Below are 19,896 nucleotides of genomic sequence, written 5' to 3' on the forward strand. Positions count from 1 at the left end.
TCACTGGCAGAATGCACCGGCAAGGAGAAACGGCTGAGCAGGGGCAGAAGATGTAAAATCGTTATTCTGCCCTGCAAACGGAGGACTCCACCGACACTGCAGACCTTCTCGCATTCCTCAGATGTGAATTCAATGGCGAGATGCTGGAGGAAGTGCTGGTTTTTTTTCAGGTCCCATTCCAGTTCCTGCTTCCAGGCGTAGACGTCTTGGGGTATCCACTCCTCGGGGGCCCTCTCCTCATCTTGGCTATCCGCTCCTCGGAGGGCCTTTCGCTTGGGACGTCTGCCTGCCCCATTCCCCGGGGCTTCCCTGGAACCTTAAGCCACACTTCCGTGAGTACCACGCTCCGCAGACTCCTTCCTGTGCTACCGAGGATTCCTCTGGTGTACCCCGCTTCGCGGACCATTACCATCCCTACTGAGGTCCTCACCTGGTGTTCCCGGCTCCGCCGGATCACTATCATGCTCTACTGAGGATCTTCAGCAGTGAGTATCCCCCCGCGTCCACCGTGGGCCCTTACCCACCCTCTATTAAAGGGGCCTCAGCCACGTGCCCTGGCTCTGTCGGGGACCAGCTACTCAGCACTCCCTGAGGACCCTCTCCAGTGTACCCTGCTCCGCGGACCGTTACCATCTCTTCTAAGGACCTCATTGGTGGACCCCGCTCTGCGGACCACTAGTGACTCAGCTGAGGACCTGCTTCAGGTGTACCTGCTCCGCGGACCACTACCATCTCTACTGAAGACATCATCAGTGTACCTCGCTCTGCAGCTCATCATCTACATTACGGAGGTATCCACTCGGGGTATTCTCCTATCCATGGACCCGGTGTCTCTGAGACCTTCTCTCTGACACCCCCCGCTCTGCAGGTTGTGTCACCCTTTCTCTTTAATACAGACTCTAGCCTGATACTGTGTCTGACGTCACTGTGATGGGGAGGCTCACAGGGCTCTCCCTGTGGGCGGTACCATCTCTCACCTCGGCCCAGGGCCCAGACACGAACTAATCCTAATACAGAGGAGTTCTTCTCTACTTACCCGGGCTCAGCGCTTACCGACTGAGTACAGAGACGGTCTCTGGCTGTGGGGGGAGAGGGCTAAGGCCTTCACCGCCGCACTCAGCTTCCTGCACCCGCCTCCTTTCAGCTGCTTCAGCAGCAAAGTCCACGCCAGGAACCAGCTACTGGACCAAGGCAATCTCTGAGGGATCTCGGAAATCGCCTCAGGATTTCTCAACTGGGGGAGGGACCTTTAGGTATCACCACAGGAGAACGGGGCTCGATCTTTCTTCAATTGGTACGGGGATAGCACCTGCACAACTGCTGGGAGACGGAGAGACACTGGATGGCTGAGGTCACTGCAGGGGTGTATCTAGGATGACATCAGCTTTGAAATCTGACTCCGTCTCCATCTGCTGGCAGGGGAGCATCACCCATTGGTCCTGGGTCCATCCAGCTACACGCTAGGAAATTTGTTTTTTAAATTGACTTTGTTGTTCATTTTAGTTTATTATCCATAGATGTTTTTACTATTTATGTTGTAACATTTATATTGAATTTAATGTTTTGTTTTTAATCATTTATAATTTTTAATTGATTTTATTTATATTTATACTGTGAACTGTTATCAGAATAACGGTATATACAATAATATAAACAAAATAAATAAATACAAGCGGGGGAGGGAGAGGTATAGACGTGACCTGGCTGAGAACTGAACACTAAAAATGACCAAGGTTTAGAAAATTAGTTTTTGGATTCAACTTCTTCTTCCTTGAAATTTGTGGACCAGCAACAAGAGACAGAAGATCTTTATACATTTAATTTTCATTAGAAAAGAAATGTTCTTAATTGGAGGAAGAGATTCCTTAGATATTTGCAGAGCCTCCCCTAAATAATGATTAATCGTCTCCCCTGGTGAAATATTACCTCTTGGGAAAGTTGATAATTCTAAAATATTTCTCTTTTGGCAACATTTTCCATATTCTTTATTTTTCTTCTAACAAACTTTATCCTGAATGGACACAGGAGAATTAATGAGTACATTTCCCACCTTGTTCTCCAGCGCCTGCAGCCGCTTAGCATGAGCAGAGATTTTCTTCTCCCGGGTCACTGAGGAGATTTCCTCTTCAGTCCTTCCCAACTTGCTGCTCATTGTTGCCTCCGGCCGCCCCACAACCAAAGTCCTGGGCTGCAGTGGATCCAGAGCCAGCCCTGCCCCCTCCTCTGAGCCTGGGGGCTCTGCCAGAGGCTGCATCGAGGAGGGATCTGGCTCCACTGAAGTCCCAGAACCCATAAAGCCATCCATCGGCTCGACAGGAACATCCATAAGAGACGGGCAAGATTTAGACTTTCCCTTTCTATTCGATGTAGTCAGCATCAGAGACAGGTCGGGCTGAGGACACGAGAAAGAGAGAATTTGGAGAGTTAATTCCATCCTGTACCGGGCACTTTGTGAATTAACAGAAAACCCTCTCAGCACCTTTGTATCAAACCCATCCCATTTAAACAGCGCTAACTCCCAAAACTCACATAGCAACAATCCTATCTATGAAATAACAAAACCAGAAATGAGGTAGGCTGCCCTAAAGCAGCTGTATAATGAACTTTTTGTAATGGAGAAGTTACTTACCTGATAATTTCGTTTTCCTTAGTGTAGACAGATGGACTCAGGACCAATGGGTATTGTGCTTTCCTGATAGCAGATGGGAGACGGAGTCAGATTTCAAAGCTGACGTCAGCCTGCATAAACCCGTGCAGCGTGCTTAGCTCTTTAGTATTCTCCTCGAAAAGCCAGGGTGGATATGTGTTGCTTGATACTTGATTACACTTGAGTATACTGGATTAACTTTGAACATAATTGGTTTAGCTCTTACCTTTCCAACCAAAATTACAAAGTCAAAATTGGCAACCACATATCTAAGGAAATTCCCCTTATGCAAGGAGTCCCTCAAGGCTCCTCACTATCATCTACTTTATTTAACATTTATCTATTACCCCTCTGCCATCTCCTCTCCAACCTTAAGCTTCCACACGTTTTGTATGCTGATGATGTACAAATCCTCATTCCGATATCTGACTCAATACCTAAAGCCCTTGAAATTTGGGATACCACTCTCGCTTCCATCAACAACCTCTTAAATACCATACAACTTGCACTTAATACCACAAAAACGAAACTCATGATTATATCTTCTCCCACACCCCTACATACCACTCCTACAACACTCATAACTTTTCCACACATGCAATTCTCCCACCAAGTCCGAGACCTGGAGTCATACTTGACGATCAAATGACACTCAAAAAATTTATTAACGCAATACTCAGAGAGTGTTTTTCAAGATACATACACTCAAAAAACTTAAATCTTTACTTCACCTTTCTGACTTCCGCACAGTTCTACAAGCTATGATATTTTCCAAAATTGACTATTGTAATTCACTTCTATTAGGCCTACCCAAAAACTCCATCCACCCTCTACAAATCCTGCAAAATACTGCAGCTCGTATCCTTACCAATATTACCTCAAAGGAACATATTACCCCTATTTTGAAAGGGTTACATTTGCTCCCTATTCAATCTCGCATACAATACAAGACACTATCACTCATTCATAAAGCCCTCCACAATCCCGAAATGAAATGGTTTAATAACTCATTACAATTTCAGACATCTAACAGACCAATTAGAAATCCATACCTCGCCACCTTACAGACCCCCTCGCCCAAACTATTTAACCATGCATCTACCAAAGCCCGAGCTCTTTCCTTATCTGGCCCCATGTTATGGAACACTATGCCCACGGAACTACGTCTTGAGTTGTCTCCTAAGATATTCAAGCAAAAACTCAAGAAGACATGGTTATTCACTCAAGCCTATACATGATACCTACATGTATTTCTACACCCTATATTTACCCTTCGTTTATTCACCTAATACCTTTTCTTTATGCACCAATTCTGTCTCGCTCCGTACAACTACCCTGTACCTTTAATACACCTTTATTTAACCGCTACTCTGTGGTATCGCCTTCACTCCCTCCATATGCCATCTCTAAGTTACAACTCCATTTTTCACTACTCCCTTTCATATTATATTTATAGTGTTCCTAGGCTCCCTATATTTTTCGTTTAAGTTATGTTTAATTGATATATATTGCATTATTTATGTTTACTTGTTTTATGTATAAGACTTTATATTATCTTCATGTTAAATGTATAATGCCCTGGCGTATGTTCCTGTTCTCTGTACACCGACGCGCTATCTCTGATGAGCGGCGGTATATAAAAAACAATAAATAAATAAAATAAATAAACAGGTTCAACTGATTATATATATAAAAACGTTTTGGTACTGGAGACTGCCGGTGCGCTGAAACAATAAACGCCGACACCTTAACAGTTGTCTTAACAGAAAAGTAGGCCGAGGCTTACCCGTACAGTCTCGAGATTGATATCAGAGGTTCTCTATTTCTGGAGCAGCTGTGGGCGGGGTACTGAGTCCATCTGTCTACACTAAGGAAAACGAAATTATCAGGTAAGCAATTTCTCCATTTCCTAGCATGTAGCCAGACGGACTCAGGACCAGTGGGATATACAAAAGCTACTGCCCTACTGGGTGGGAGACTGCCCATGGCCCACTTAGTGCTACCCGTGCGAAGGCTGTATCCTCCCTGGCCTGGACATCCAGGCGGTAGAACCTGGAGAAGGTGTGTAGGGAGCACCATGTTGCTGCCCGACAGATCTCGGCTGGTGAAAGCAGCCTGGTTTCAGCCCAGGAGACTGCCTGGGCCCTTGTAGAATGCACCTTGACCTGTAGAGGTAATGGTCTTCCAGCCTCTATGTAGGCAGCGTTGATTACTTCTTTGATCCAGCGGGCTATGGTCACCCGCGATGCTGCGTCCCTTTGTTTCTTCCCGCTGTTAAAAATGAAAAGGTAATCAGTTTTGCGCAAGGATTCTGATCTCTTGAGGTATCGGACTAGGATTCTCCAACATTCAAGTGGCGAAGGAGACATGAGTCTTCTGAATCTTTGTGTTCATCTGGTGATGGTAAGGATATGGTCTGGTTCATATGGAACTGGGAAACCACTTTCGGAAGGAAGGATGGTACCGTACATAACATAAGACACTGCCATGCTGGGTCAGACCAAGGGTCCATCAAGCCCAGCATCCTGTTTCCAACAGAGGCCAAACCAGGCCACAAGAACCTGGCAATTACCCAAACACTTTACCATAAGAAAAAAATCAGCAGAACCAGGGGTCACGATTTGAAGCTCCAGGGAGGAAGATTCAGAACCAATGTCAGGAAGTATTTCTTCACGGAGAGGGTGGTGGATGCCTGGAATGCCCTTCCGGAGGAAGTGGTGAAGACCAGAACTGTGAAGGACTTCAAAGGGGCGTGGGATAAACACTGTGGATCTATAAAGTCAAGAGGCCGCCAATGAAGAGTAGGTGACTCGCCAGAATGATGGCTAATGCCTGGAGACAATACCCTTATTCAATAAACATACACATGGTTACTGTGACTCCAACATCACTCTAAGCTTCAACAGCAAGAGGAAATGTGGAAAAAAGGATTTGCACTCACAAAGACGGGAGTAGCTGGCTTGTTACGGCGGTTACTACCCCAAACCAAATATCCAAATTACTACCTCCACCTTCCTCTATTCTGATGCCTTTCAACTAGCTTGATCACTCCATTCTTATACTTCACTTTCAATGCATATCCAGCATAGTTCTCTGCTTCAACAGCAGGGGAGAAGAAAAACTGTTACTTCACACATCCAGCAGAGATCTCTGCTTAAACGGCAGGGGAGAAGAAATAAGGGTTCGCACTCACAAAGTGGGGAGTAGCTGGCTTGTTACGGCGGTTACTACCCCAAACCAGATGTACCTGATACTTCACTCTCGACGCATATCCAGCATGGCTCTCTGCTTCAACGGCAGGGGAGAAGAAAAAAACTGATACCTCACGCATATCCAGCATAGCTCCCTGCTTCAACGGCAGGGGAGAAGATAAACAACCAATAAGGGCAGTATAACATAATCTGGGTAAAAACAAATAAGCATGGGTGTAGCTTGCTTATTGCGGCGGTTACTACCCCTACTACCTCTAACTAATCAAGCTAGATATTTCACTTGGATGCAGCTCCATCACCACTCTCTACATTAATGGCGGGGGTGGAAGGGAATTAGAACCAAGAGCTAAGAGAAACAGATAAGTATGAGAGAAAAAAATGAGGGAAGCTTGCTGGGCAGACTGGATGGGCCATTTGGTCTTCTTCTGCCGTCATTTCTATGTTTCTATATATGTTTCTATAAGATCCCATGCTACTGATGCAATTAATAGCAGTGGCTATTCCCTAAGTAAACTTGATTAATAGCCGTACGCAGCTCTATGGGACCTGGGGTAAACCCGAGAAACGGTTCTCGACAGGATAATGCTTGAAGTACAGAGATGCACTGAGCTGAGCATACTGCGATCAAGAATGCAGTCTTTAAAACCATAAGAACATAAGAAATTGCCATGCTGGGTCAGACCAAGGGTCCATCAAGCCCAGCATCCTGTTTCCAACAAAGGCCAAACCAGGCCACAAGAACCTGGCAATTATCCAAACACTAAGAAGATCCCATGCTACTGACCTCAAGAGGCGTAGAGACAGGCCGCTTGTTGGTCTGACCCTGACCCTAGAAGTCTAGTACTAGGTTGAGGTTCCACAGAGGCACCGGCCACTTTAAAGGTGGCCAAAGTTGTTTAACTCCTTTCAGAAGCAAGACACATCAGGATGAGTTGACAGTCTGATGCCGTATGCTTCGGGCCTAAAACAGGCCAGTGCTGCGACTTGAACTTTGAGGGAGTTGAGAGACAACCCCTTCTGCATGCCGTCCTGAAGGAATTCTAGGATCGTGGGAATCTTGGCTGTCCTCAGAAGGAGGGCGCGGTCTTCACACCAGGCTTCGAATACTCTCCAGATCCATATGTAAGACAGAGATGTGGAGAACTTGCGTGCTCGGAGCAGGGTGTCAATCACAGCTTTTGAGGAGCTGCACTTCTTTAAGTTAGTCCTCTCAAGGGCCATACCGTAAGAGAGAATCGAACTGGGTCTTCGTGGGAGATCGGTCCCTGCTGAAGAAGGTCCCTGTGTGGCGGTAGACGCAGAGGATTCCCCGCCAATAGTCTTCGCATGTCCGCGTACCATGGTCTTCTTGGCCAATCTGGGGCAACTAGTCCCCTGTGGTGCTCTATCTTTTGAATCACCCTGCCCAGTAGCGGCCAGGATGGGAAGGCATACAGGAGGTCTTCCTCTGGCCAGCTCTGTACGAGAGCGTTGATTCCTTGAGACTGTGGTTCTCGTCTGCAGCTGAAGAATCTGGGGACCTGGGCATTGTGACGAGTTGCTAGGCGGTCTATGGCTGGGGGACCCCATTGATTCACTATCATCTGGAAGGCTGTATTCGCCAGTGACCATTCTCCCGGGTCTAGGCTCTCTCTGCTGAGGTAATCCGCTGAGATGTTGTCTTTTCCCACGATGTGGGAGGCCGAGATCCCTTGCAGGTTTGTTTCTGCCCACTTCATGAGAGGGTCTATTTCCAGAGACACCTGCTGGCTCCTGGTTCCTCCCTGGCAGTTGTTGTAGGCCACGGTTGTGGCGTTGTCTGACATGACTGACAGACTCGCCTCGGAGTCTGTGGCTGAATCGCAGGCAGGCTAGTCTGACCGCTCGAGCTTCCAGGCGGTTTATGTTCCATTCTGCCTCTTCTTTGTTCCATTGTCCCTGGGCTGTTAGTTCCTGACAGTGGGCTCCCCACCATCGCAGACTCGCATCCGTGGTGAGCAAGATCTACTTTGCTGCAGACAGGTTTATGCCTCTGCTTAGGTGTTCTTACTGTAGCCACCACTGAAGCTGATGCCGAACCACTGTCGGTAGCTGGAGGCGAATTAAGTAGTTCTGGGACACTGGATTCCATCGTGACAATAGGGAGCGTTGCAGTGGTCGCATATGGGCCCTTGCCCATGGAACAACTTACAGAGTTGAGGTCATGAGGCCGAGGACTTGAAGGTAGTCCCATACCTTGGGGCGAATCGAGTTCAACAGTTTCGCAATTGACCCATCAGTTTCCTTCTCCTTGGAGGGGGAAGGTAGACTTTGTCCAGCTTGGTATCGAACCGGACACCCAGGTATTCTAGTGGCTGGGAAGGCTGTAGGCAGCTCTTGGCTGTGTTCACGACCCACCCGAGCTCTTGTAGTAAGTTCTTGACTCTGGTGGTCGCGTGGCGTCTCTCCTCTGGAGACTCTGCTCTGATCAGCCGATCATCCAAGTAAGGATGTACCAGAACTCCTTCTTTCCTCAGTGCAGCCGCCACTACCACCATAATTTTGGTGAAGGCTCTGGGAGCGGTGGCTAGTCCGAAGGGTAGCATTCGAAATTGGTAATGATTGCCCAGTATCGCGAAGCGCAGGAAGCGCTGGTAGTCCTGATGGACCGGAACGTGAAGGTAGGCTTCGGATAGGTCCAGGGAGGTTAGGAATTCCTGCCATTATGACAGAGCGTAGGGTTTCCATGCAGAAGGGTGGTATCTTCAGATAATGGTTGGTGGCCTTAAGGTCCAGGATGGGTCAGAATGTTCCTTCTTTCTTGGGAACAATAAAATAGATGGAATAGTGACCAGTATTTTGTTGAGACATAGGCACCAGAGTTATTGCCTTCAGGCTGAGTAGGCTTGCTCGCGTGGTTTCCACTGCCAGTCTCTTGGAGTGGGAGTGGCATGGTGATCTCATAAATTTGTCTGGGGGATGCTTTGGAATTCTAGGGCGTACCCCTCTCGAATGATCGTTAGGCTCCAATTATCTGTTGTTACTTCGACCCATCTTTGGTAGAACAGGGTAAGTCTGCCCCTATGTCTTCTTCCTGTGGATGGGTCTGCATCTTCTCATTGTGGGGCACGGCCGGAGCCTGCCCCTGAGCTTGCTCTTCTCTTAACGTGTTTGTTCCGAAAGGACTGAAACCTTCCTGTAGTACAAGGGGCTTGGGACTGTGTGTTCCTGTAAGGTTTAAAACGCTGCAATCCTCTACCCTTGATTCTTCGAGGGGAGGAGCATTGATATGTTCTTTAGTTCCTGTCTTCAGGTAATCGGGGTATTGGAGATTCGCCCCATTTGTTGGCCAACATCTCCAGTTCGCTTCCGAATAGGAGAGATCCTTTAAAAGGCATTTTTGTGAGATTCGCCTTGGAAGTTGCGCCAGACGACCATTTTCGGAGCCATAATTGTCTTCTGGCTGCCACTGTGGCGGCGACACCCCTGGACGATGTGTGCACGAGATCAGCAGTAGCATCAGTGAGGAAGGAGACCGCAGGTTCCATTGCTTCTCCGGGTGTGGTAGCGTCTCTGGAGAGGATCAAATAGGAACGTGCCACCAAGGCGCAGCAGGAGGCAATTTGTAGCGTCAATGCTGAGACAAAGGACTGCTTAAGGATGGCTTCCAGCCTTCTGTCTTGGGTGTCCTTCAGTGCCGCTCCTCCGTCCACAGGGATTGTGGTGTGTTTTAAGACACCGCAGATCATAGCGCCCAGTTTAGGGAAGCGTAGAAGTTCCTTGGCTGTGGGTTCCAGCGGGTATAGGGCTTCTAGTGCCCGTCCCCCCTTTAAAACTGGCCTCTGGAGCATTCCATTCCATGTCAATCGGTTCCTTGATGGGCTCTAACATAGGAAAATAGCATGAGGCTTTACGGAGGTACACCAACATGGGATTCTTTTTAGGTTCCACTGTAGGGTCCATGCCTGGGAGACCCAGTGTCTTCATAGTTTGGGATACGAGGGCTGGTAATTCGTCTTTGTGGAAGAATCGGAGCATGGTCCAGTATGGCTTCATCCCTGGGGGGGATTTCCCCTTCTTCCAGGGAGTCTGTTTCCTCCTCTGCGGTGTCTGGATCCCCATCCGGGATGATCTTGGATAGGAGAGGCATGTCTCGAGAGCCTCGGGAGGTGCTGGGAAGGGCTTGTGCTTCCGGCAGAGTTTGAGGCAAGTGGACAGCCAGGGCTGGTTGCGCCTGGACAAAGGTTTGCAGCCCTTTGAAAAATTCCACCCAGGAGAAGGTTCCTGGGTCCATGATGATGCCAGGAGGGATTGTAGTGGTAGCCCCAGAGGAAATTTCCTGTGGGGGCGCCGAATTGGACATAGTTAGGTCCGGGGTGCCATCATCAGTGGTTCCGGATCCCTCTCCTGGCTGTGGGAGGTCTTGATTGGGCTCTCCCTGGTTCTGTTCGCACTGCTGGCACAGAAGGGATTCTAAATCAGGCTGCGCAGCTCTCAAGTGGCAGACTGGGCAAAGGAAGGGTCCCTTGGCCTTCTTGGATGGTGGTGCCATTGTTTGCGCGCGTGTAGAGCTTGAAAACTCGTCCGTGCGAGAGTTATGCGCGCAGATGCTCTTAGTTGTGCGTGTCGGGGGGGGGGGGGGGCACAGAAGTTATGCGCAGTACGTATGCACAAGTTATGCGTGCAGGTGGCGGATTTTGTGCTCATGGCACAGTTATGTGTGCAGTTGTGCGCGCCACTATGCGCACAACCCAGAAGTGCGTGCAGTTAGGAGTGTATCCCTACGGACGCGCTCAAGTTAGGCACCTCGAGCTTCTGGCCTGCTCCGCGTGTACTGTCTGTGAGGGGGGAAGATGGCGCCGATGACCCCAGCAACAAGATGGCGGCCCCCCCAGAGGGTCTCCACGTGTGTGGACCCTCGCACCAGATCGGGGCCTAGCCAGAGGATGGCTGCCCAACCCGATTTAAACCTCGTCGGAAGAAGGTCGGTACGGCTGTTCGAGCCTTGGAGATCGGAGACTTAGAAGAAAAGGTTTCTACCTTACCTGGACTCGGTGCTTATCGGTCGCGTGCCGGGCGGTCTCCAGCTGCCGGGGAAGAGGGAAATACCTTCACCGCCACGCTCAAATCTGCACCCGCTGCCTTTCAGCCACCCTGGGGGCTACGTCCACGCTGGGAATCGGCCGGCGGACTAAGGCTCACCTCTGAGGGATATCGAATTGACCCCAGGAAAGTCTCGACTGGGGGAGGGACCCTTAGGTTTCACCGCAGGAGAAGCAGGGCTCTGTTCTTAAAAGTAAATTTTCCTCTTTCTTGTAAATGTTACACTATTCTTTTGGATAGTGTCCGCATCTGCTATGGGAGATGGAGAAATACTGAAGAGCTAAGCATGCTGCATGGGTATATGTAGGCTGACGTCAGCTTTGAAATCTGACTCCGTCTCCCAACTGCTATCAGGAGAGCACAATACCCACTGGTCCCGAGTCCATCTGTCCACACTAAAGAAAACGAAATTATCAGGTAAGTAACTTCTCCATTATCTGGTCGGTGTGGCTTGTAAGCTGCATGGAGCAGGGACCATCTACACGCTAGGAAATATGTGAATTAGAGATTTATTTATTTTAAATCTTTTCTATACCGTCATTCGGTGGGGACCGTCACAACGGTTTACAGTAAGGCACATAAAAGTAATGATACTACAATTTGTCCATTTACACAGGTGCCATAAGGTTCAGTAACATAGTTTGTAATCAATGTTAATTGTTAAATACCCCTTACCCTTCCCCTGTTACTTGTAATTTCCGTTGCTTTTGTTCCATGTAAACCGAGGTGATGTTTCGACTAACATCGGTATAAAAGACTTTTAAATAAATAAATAAAGATAGCAAGTAGCATATTTAAGACTAATCGGAGAAAATTCTCTCTCACTCAACGCACAATAAAGCTCTGGAATTTGTTGCCAGAGGATGTGGTGAGTGCAGTTAGTGTAGCTAGGCTCAAAAAAGGTTTGGATAAGGAAGTCCATTAACAGCTATTAATCAATTATACTTAGGGAATAGCCACTGCTATTAATTGCATCAGTAGCATGGGATCTTCTTAGTGTTTGGGTAATTGCCAGGTTCTTGAGGCCCGGTTTGGCCTCTGTTGGAAACAGGATGCTGGGCTTGATGGACCTTTGGTCTGACCCAGCATAGCAATTTCTTATGTTCTTAATCATGTCCAGGTCTCTCTGTCTCAGTTTTGAGTACAGAACTAACTTTATAATTGTAACTTGTCCTTTAGTGAATATGCGCTATCTATTAAGAAAACGACACACTTGGTGATTACTGGAGTGTGTGTGGGTGTTTAATTGTTCGTGCTTTGCTCCTCCCTGGCTTCTATTCTCCCTTCTCTTTTTGAAAAGCTTGTTTAAAGAGCCAGGTTTTTAAACTTCTTCTAAAGGTTTTGTTGTCTCTTTGTAATCTTAAATCCAAGGGCATGGAGTTCCATAGCATGGGTCCTGCCAATGATAGCCTGTGTTAGTCTTGCAGTTTTGACTGATGGAATGGTTAGGAGTGCTTTGTTTGCTGACCTTAGGTTTCTGTTAGGGACGTGTACACGGAGGGCTGTATTTAACCAGTCTGCATGTTCGTTATGTATTAACTTGTGTATGGTGCACAGTGTTTTGTATTGTATTCTTTGTTCAATGGGAAGCCAGTGTAGTTCAGCCAGTGTTTCAGTGATGTGATCTCTTTTACTTTTGCCAGTTAAAACTCTTGCAGCCGAGTTTTGCAGAACCTGCAATGGTCTTAGTGAGGTGTATGGAAGACCTAGTAGAAGTGCATTACAATAATCAGTGCTTGCAAATATTAGTGCTTGTAGTACTGATCGAAAGTTGGCGGTTGTTAGAAGTGGTTTCAAGTCTTCTGAGGACCATGAGTTTAGCATATCCTTCCTTTACTTTTAGAGCTATATGTTGTTTTAAGCTTAGTTCTGTGTCAATTATTACTCCTAGATTCCGTACTTTCTCTGCTAGTATTATTTGTTGGTTGTTATTGAGTGTGATTGGGCTTTGTTTGATCTCCATGTTTTTCATTTTAAATGTAGGAATTCTGTCTTCTCTGTATTAATTACTAATTCCATTTGGTTTAGCAGCTGTTTGATGATATCTAGATACATGTTGGCTATGTTTAATGTTTTCTCAATTGTATCGTCAATGGGTAGAATTAATTGAATGTCATCAGCGTATATATAGTGTGTGATTCCCAGACCAGCCAGCAGGTGGCATAGTGGTAGCAGGTATATGTTGAAAAGTGTGGCAGAGAGGGCGGATCCCTGTGGTACCCCCGTTTGCAGGTTTATTTTTTCGGATATAGCGTCTTTAATTTGTACTTGAAAATATCTGTTACTGAGATATGATCTAAACTACTTGATTGTTTTGTTGTTTAAACCTATTTCTTCTAGTCTATTTAAAAGTATGTCATGATTTACAGTGTCAAAGGCTGCTGACAGGTCAAGATCTTTTTAAATAAATAAAAATCTATTCCCTGCTGGAAAACTTTAGCCCCTACATGTGACAGGGGCCAACCAATGGCATCGGTAGCCCCTGTCACATGGTAGGGGCCGAAGGCCACCGCCGCCATTTTGCTTAGTGGCAACAGAGGCCCCTGGAGCAGCAGATCGCTCCCGGGATCTCCGCTGGACCAGTAGCGGGGGTGTCGGGAGGGTGGCACTCAGGGGGAGGCAGGGCGAGTCGGGAGCTGGCTGCCTGCCGCGGCGCCCCCCCAAGTCTCCGGCTGCAGCGATCTTCTTTCTGTGAGTGTGTGTGTATGTGAGAAAGGAATCTGCCAGTTTAAGAAAAAGAAATATGATAATACATATACCTCAACTTTTGAAAAGCTGGATGAAAGATGAAATTACTGAATTTTAAGCATCCCTCTTCTGGAAAATAAAATGTAACTTAAAGTGGGAAGAGACAAATACTAAAGCAAAAAAAATTAAAGTATTTAAAATGTTCATCTCAGCAAATTCACAAATTTAAGATACTGATGCCAGGTGGGGTTTGGTTGGATTTTTTTTTTAAGCCTAATTTAAGCATGACGACTAGAATAGAATCTGAAACGGTTTTGCTTTTTTTTTTTAAGCCTTTAGAAAATGTATATTTTTAAATGACTAAGACTGGAATCTTACCAGTTAAAAGGGAAGCTAAGGATGACTTTCTGTTCCATATCTCCCACATGAATAATCATACGACTGATAGTTTGAAGAAAGACACTTGCTTTATTGCCTGAAAGCGTAAAACAAGAGAAGCTGTACGGTGTGGGTAGCTGTCCCTTGGGAGGACAGAACCTGAAGGAAGGGTGTCATTTCGCCTTCTGATAGGAATGTGGTTTTCTTATTTAACAGTTGGGAGCATCACTTTCACTTTTAGTAAAAGTGAAAAATGCTGCAAGTCTGAAAGCAAGGTTCTTCTGTGAGAGTGTAATGTGTATGTGAGACAGGGAGGGTGCTTCTGTATGTGTGTGGTGTATATGTGAGTCAGGGAGGGTGCTTGTGTGCGTCAATGTGTGTGTGAGAGAGATGGAGCATGTTTTTGGCTGGCTTGTGGATGTGAGAGGGCATGTGTGTGATTGAGCCTGTTTGCGTGAGATAAAACATTTGTGTGTAAGTGAAATAGAGCATGTGTGTGATTGAAAGCCTGTGTGTAAGTAAGAGAAAGCGAGAGCATTGTGTGATTGAGAGAGACTGGCCAGAGAGGTGACATGTGTATGTGTGAGAAAGACTGATCAGGGAGATGACTGGTGTTTGTGTGTGAGTGTGTGTGTGTGTGTGGGGGGGAGAGAGACTGAGACTGGTTGGGGAGATGATTGGTGTGTGAGAGACAGAAACCGGTCCTGAGGGTGTGACGTGCGTGTACGTGTGTGTGTGTGTACGTACGTGTGTGAAAAGAGACTGGTTGTGGTCCCTAAGGAAGAGGACTGTGAGGACAGCTTCAGCAGCTACTGCTGCTTCTGGTATGGCCTGCAAGAGAAAGGAGTAGGAGAACTGCTGGAGAGGGTAGGTAAAGGTGGCTTTTTAAGTTCATTTTTCTTGATTGACTACCATTTTAATTATTGGGTAGTATGTGATGTGTCTGCTGTTTGAAATATTTTATTGGTGTTTGGTAAAGGTTTCAAAATTTGCTTGAGTCTTTAATTATTGGATATTCTATTCATCAGCTGTTTTGAAATTCTTTTATTTGTAATTTTATAATGGAGAAATTACTTACCTGATAATTTTGTTTTCCTTAGTGTAGACAGATGGACTCAGGACCAATGGGTATAGTGTGCTCATGCTAGCAGTTGGAGACGGATCAGATTTCAATCTGACGTCAGCACGTAGTACATATACCCCTGCAGGAAGTGCAGAATCTCAGTATTCTTTCTTGCAAAGCATTATGGATATATGTGTGGCTGACCGAATGATTAACTTAATGTGATTACTCTGATTAGATTGAATTGGTTGATCGACTATAGCTGGAGACCGCTAGTGTCCTCAGCCGGAAGGCGTCGACACCTGGCAGGGTGGATGCCCTATGTTACATAAGACATGGCTTACCTTGATTCGATGAACCACCATGTATAACGGCAGCCGAGGGTGGGCTGCTGAGTCCATCTGTCTACACGAAGGAAACCGAAATTATCAGGTAAGTAATTTCTCCTAGCGTGTAGCAGATGGACTCAGGCCCAATGGGATGTATAAAAGCTACTCCCGAACTGGGTGGGAGGCTTCCCATGATCCAATAGGGATTGCTCTTGCAAATGCTGTGTCTTCCCGAGCCTGGACATCCAGACGGTAGAATCTGGAGAAGGTATGAGTGGAGGACCACGTTGCCGCCCTGCAGACCTTGGCAGGTGACAGTATTCTGTTTTCTGCCCAGGACACCGCCTGGGCTTCTGATGGAATGGGCCATGACCTATAGAGGTGGTGGGTTTCCCCGCTTCTACATAGGCCGCCTTGATGACTTCTTTAAGCCAGCGGGCAATGGTTGTCCGTGGGGTTGCTTCCCCTTGCTTCTTCCCGCTGTGAAGGACGAACAGGTGGTCCTTCTTTCGTACTAGTTCTGACATTTCCAGGTATCTGGATAGGAGTCTGCCAGTGTCGAGATGGCGTAGGGATCGGCCTTCTTCCGAGTTCTTCAAACCTTCCATCGTTGGTAATGATATGGTTTGGTTGAGGTGGAAGTGTGATACCACTTTGGGTAGGAAGGAAGGGACCGTGCGTAGATGGATGGTCCCTATCCGGCAGGACAGCGCTTGTAGCTCTGAGATGCAGCGGGCCGAGCATACGGCCAGCAAGAACACCATCTTAAAGGATAGTAGACGGAGAGAGAGAGAGGCCTAGGAGGGGTCTGAAAGCGGGTCCCGCTAGGAATTCCAAAACTAGGTTGAGGTTCCACAGGGGCACTGGCCACTTCAGTGGTGGGCGAATGTGTTTTACCCCTTTCAGGAATTGAGAGACATCTGGGTGCACGGCAATGCTGTTGCCCTCGCTCCTGGAACCGTAGCATGACTGTGCTGCCCCCTGAACCATGATTGAGTTGAGGGACAGGCCCTTCTGAAGTCCATTCTGTAAGAATTCCAAAATTATGGGGACTTTAGCGGCTGTGGTTTGGTGCAGTGATCTTTGCAGCAGGCTTCAAATATTCTCCAGATCCTTATGTGCATTAGCGAAGTGGAGAACTTGCGTGCTCGGAGGAGGTATCTGTTACTGTCCCTGAGTATCCCTTCTTCCTCAGTCGGGCCCTCTCAATGGCCAGACCATAAGAGGGAATTGAGCAGGATCCTCATGGAGGATGGGGCCTTGTTGAGGTAGGTCCCTGTGTGGGGACAGGGGTAGAGGATCCCCTGCCAGTAGTCTTCTTGGCCAGTCCGGGGCCACTAGAAGAACTAGGTCTCTGTGTCGCCGAATCTTGTGAATGATCGCGCCCAGCAGGGGCCATGGGGAAAATGCGTATAGTAGGGTCCCCGGAGGCCAGGTCTGTACCAGGGCGTCGATCCCTTGTGACTGAGGGTCTCGCCTGCGACTGAAATGTCTGGGTACTTGAGCGTTGGATCTGTTCGCTAGCAGATCCATGTCCGGCGTCCCCCACCGATCCACTATCATCTTGAAGGCTGTGGATGACAGCTTCCATTCTCCCGGGTTTAGGCTTTCTTTGCTGAGGAAGTCTGCCGTGGTGTTGTCCTTCCCGGCGATGTGGACAGCGGTGATGTCCTGGAGATTGCTTCCGCCCAGGTCATCAGGGGGGCTATTTCTAAGGATACCTGTTGGTTTCTGGTTCCGCCCTGCTGGTTGATGTATGCCACCGTGGTGGCGTTGTCCGACATCACTCTGACCGCTTTATTTCGGAGTCTGAGGGCAAATCGCAGGCAGGCTAACCTGACTGCCCATGACTCTAGTCGGTTGATGTTCCACCCCGCCTCGTCTTTGCTCCACCACCCTTGGGCGGTTAGTTCTTCGCAGTGTGCTCCCCATCCGCTTAGACTGGCATCTGTGGTGAGCAGGGTCCAGGTTGAGGAGGATATTCTTGATCCCCAGCTCATGTGGTTGGACTGTAGCCACCACCGTAGCTGGGTCCGAACTCTGGTCGGTAGGGGTAGATGTTCGGTGTAGTTCTGTGATCGTGGACTCCACCGAGATAGGAGTGAGCGCTGCAAGGGTCTCATGTGAGCTCGCGCCCATGGTACTACTTCTAATGTGGATGCCATTAGACCGAGGACTTGTAGGCAATCCCAAGCTGTGGGCCGGGTGGCGCTCAGCAGGGTCTGGAGTCTGTTCCGCAGCTTTGATCTCCTCGTGGGGGTCAGGCTGACCTTGTCCTCCTTGGTGTCGAATCGGACTCCTAGGTATTTCAGCGACTGTGATGGTTGCTCGGTGGCTCTCCTCCGGTGAGTTTGCCCTGATCAGCCAATCGTCCAGGTAGGGATGGACGAGGATTCCTTCCTTCCTGAGTGCCACTGCTACCACTACTATTACCTTGTAAAGGTCCGCGGTGCGGTGGCTAACACGAAGGGTAGAGCCCGGGATTGGTAGTGTTGATTCAGGACCTTGAAGCATAAGTAGCGCTGGTGTTCCTGATGGATTGGGCTGTGCCAGTAGGCCTCCGACAGGGCCAGGGATGTGAAGAACTCTCCTGGCTGTATTGCACAAATGACTGACCGCAGGGTTTCCATGTGAAATCTTGGGACCCTTAGGTGTCGGTTGGCTGACTTGAGGTCCAGGATGGGCCTGAATGTGCCCTCTTTCTTGGGTACGATGAAGTAAATAGAGTAATGCCCAGAATTTATCTCCCGTGCAGGCACTGTGGTTATGGCCTTTAGGGTCAGGAGTCTGGTCAGAGTAGCCTCTACTGCCGCCCTCTTGAGGGGGTGGCAGGGAGATTCCACGAACTTGTCCGGAGGTGTTCGGAGGAATTCCAGGTAGTACCCTTCTCGGATGATGGCTAGATGTGTCTGTTCCGAAAGGGCTGGTTTCTGGCCGGAGGACGGAGTGCTTGGTAGCTATTCCTGTACGGGTTGAAGCGTTGTGAGCTTCTGCCTCTGGATGGCCTGGGGAAGGGACGCTGGTTTTTCTTTGTCTTGTCTTCTGGCAGACGAAGTAATAGCGAGTCGTCCCATTTGTTAGCCAGTTTCTCTAGTTCGCTGCCGAACAGGAGGGATCCCTTGAAGGGCATCCTTGTGAGGCGTGTCTTGGGGGAGGCGCCGGCCGACCAATTTCGCAGCCAGAGTTGGCTCCTGGCTGCCCCTGGGGATGACACTCCCCTGGCTGCTGAGCGTACTAGATCCGAGGCAGCATCAGTGAGGAACGAAAGCGTTGGTTCCAACTCTTCCCCCGGGGTGTTGTTCCTGGCTAGAGATAAAGAGGAACGTGTCACCACGGTGCAGCAGGTCGTAATTTGTAGGGACATAGCTGCCACCTCAAAGGCTTGTTTCAGTATGGCTTGCAGGTGCCGGTCATGTGCATCCTTGAGGGCCGCCCCTCCCTCCACTGGTGCGGTGGGGCGCTTAGCGGCTGCGCAAAGTATAGCGTCTACCTTGGGGCACGCTAGCAGCTCCTTGGGTCCAGGGGGTACATGTCGAAAAGGCTCGACCCCCTTTGAATGAGGACTCTGGCGCATTCTACTCCAGGTTGATTAGCTGTTGCGCCGCCTGTAGGAGGAGAAAATGGTGGGCCGTCTGTCGAAGGCCCTCTAGCAGGGGGTTCCATTCTAGGTTTCCCCCGGGGTGCCATATACCAGGTCCGGAAGCTCGTCCTTAGAGAAGAATGGTCTCATGGTTCGATGCGGCTCCATCCCCGAGGGGAGGTCTCTCTCCTCGAGGGGCTCAACTTCTTCTTTGGAGAAATCCGTGTCCCTGTAGGTGGGGCTTCTGGATGGTGGGAGCCTGTGCTTAGGCCTTGAGGTGCCTAGGGCACGAGGATCTTCCGGTGCATATGTTCAGTCTGCATCTTGACAAGGGCGTAAATCCCCTTTAAATGACTCCACCCAGGAGATCGATGCTGGGTCTAAGTTGAGGGGCGCCGGTGCCCTGGGCGTCCCCGTCTGTGGGCCAGCTAGGTCCGGGGTGCTCCCTGAGGAGCTAGCACTGGGACCTGGGTGGGAAAGGCCCTGGCCTGGTCTCCCAGGGCCTCCTCACCATGTGCGCATAGGGCGTCCGTTTCCTCGCTCTGTGCGGCTCTGAAGTGGCATGCAGGGCAGAGGCCTTGGGCTTTTATGCCTATTTCTGGAGGTGCCGCTTCTGTGGACGCGTAAGCTCTTATGCGCTCCATGCGTCTGGAATATGCGCGCCGGTTTTGCTCCAAGCCCTTGGTATGCGCCTTGTACTGTGCGCGAAGCTTATGCGCGGAAGTTTTAATGTGCGCCTAAGGATGTGTGCCCAAAGTTGTGCGCCCAATTATCGGAGCCCACAATAAGCGCCCAATCATTGGGCGCCTAGCATAAATATGCGCCCAGCTATTTTTGGGCGTCTATAATGTGCGCTTAGCTTAAATTGTGCGCTCGATCGGGCGGGAAAGAGGGACAAGATGGTGCCGGCGAGCGAGCGGGCAATATGGCGGTCTCCA

At 48.8% G+C, this 19,896-nt stretch overlaps 1 long non-coding RNA gene across 1 annotated transcript in view; it reads right to left on the bottom strand.

Annotated features, from left to right (window-relative positions):
• Positions 1-1,658: 1,658 nt before the first annotated feature.
• The window catches only part of LOC115083554, a 100,410-nt gene continuing 82,172 nt past the window's right edge, over positions 1,659-19,896 (bottom strand). Inside the window, exon 4 of the long non-coding RNA XR_003854354.1 lies at positions 1,659-2,392. This is a non-coding gene — a long non-coding RNA (uncharacterized LOC115083554). The remainder of the gene's footprint in view (positions 2,393-19,896) is intronic.

Source organism: Rhinatrema bivittatum, chromosome 2, assembly GCF_901001135.1.
Source record: "Rhinatrema bivittatum chromosome 2, aRhiBiv1.1, whole genome shotgun sequence".
In the NCBI taxonomy this organism is placed as follows: Eukaryota; Metazoa; Chordata; class Amphibia; order Gymnophiona; family Rhinatrematidae; genus Rhinatrema; species Rhinatrema bivittatum.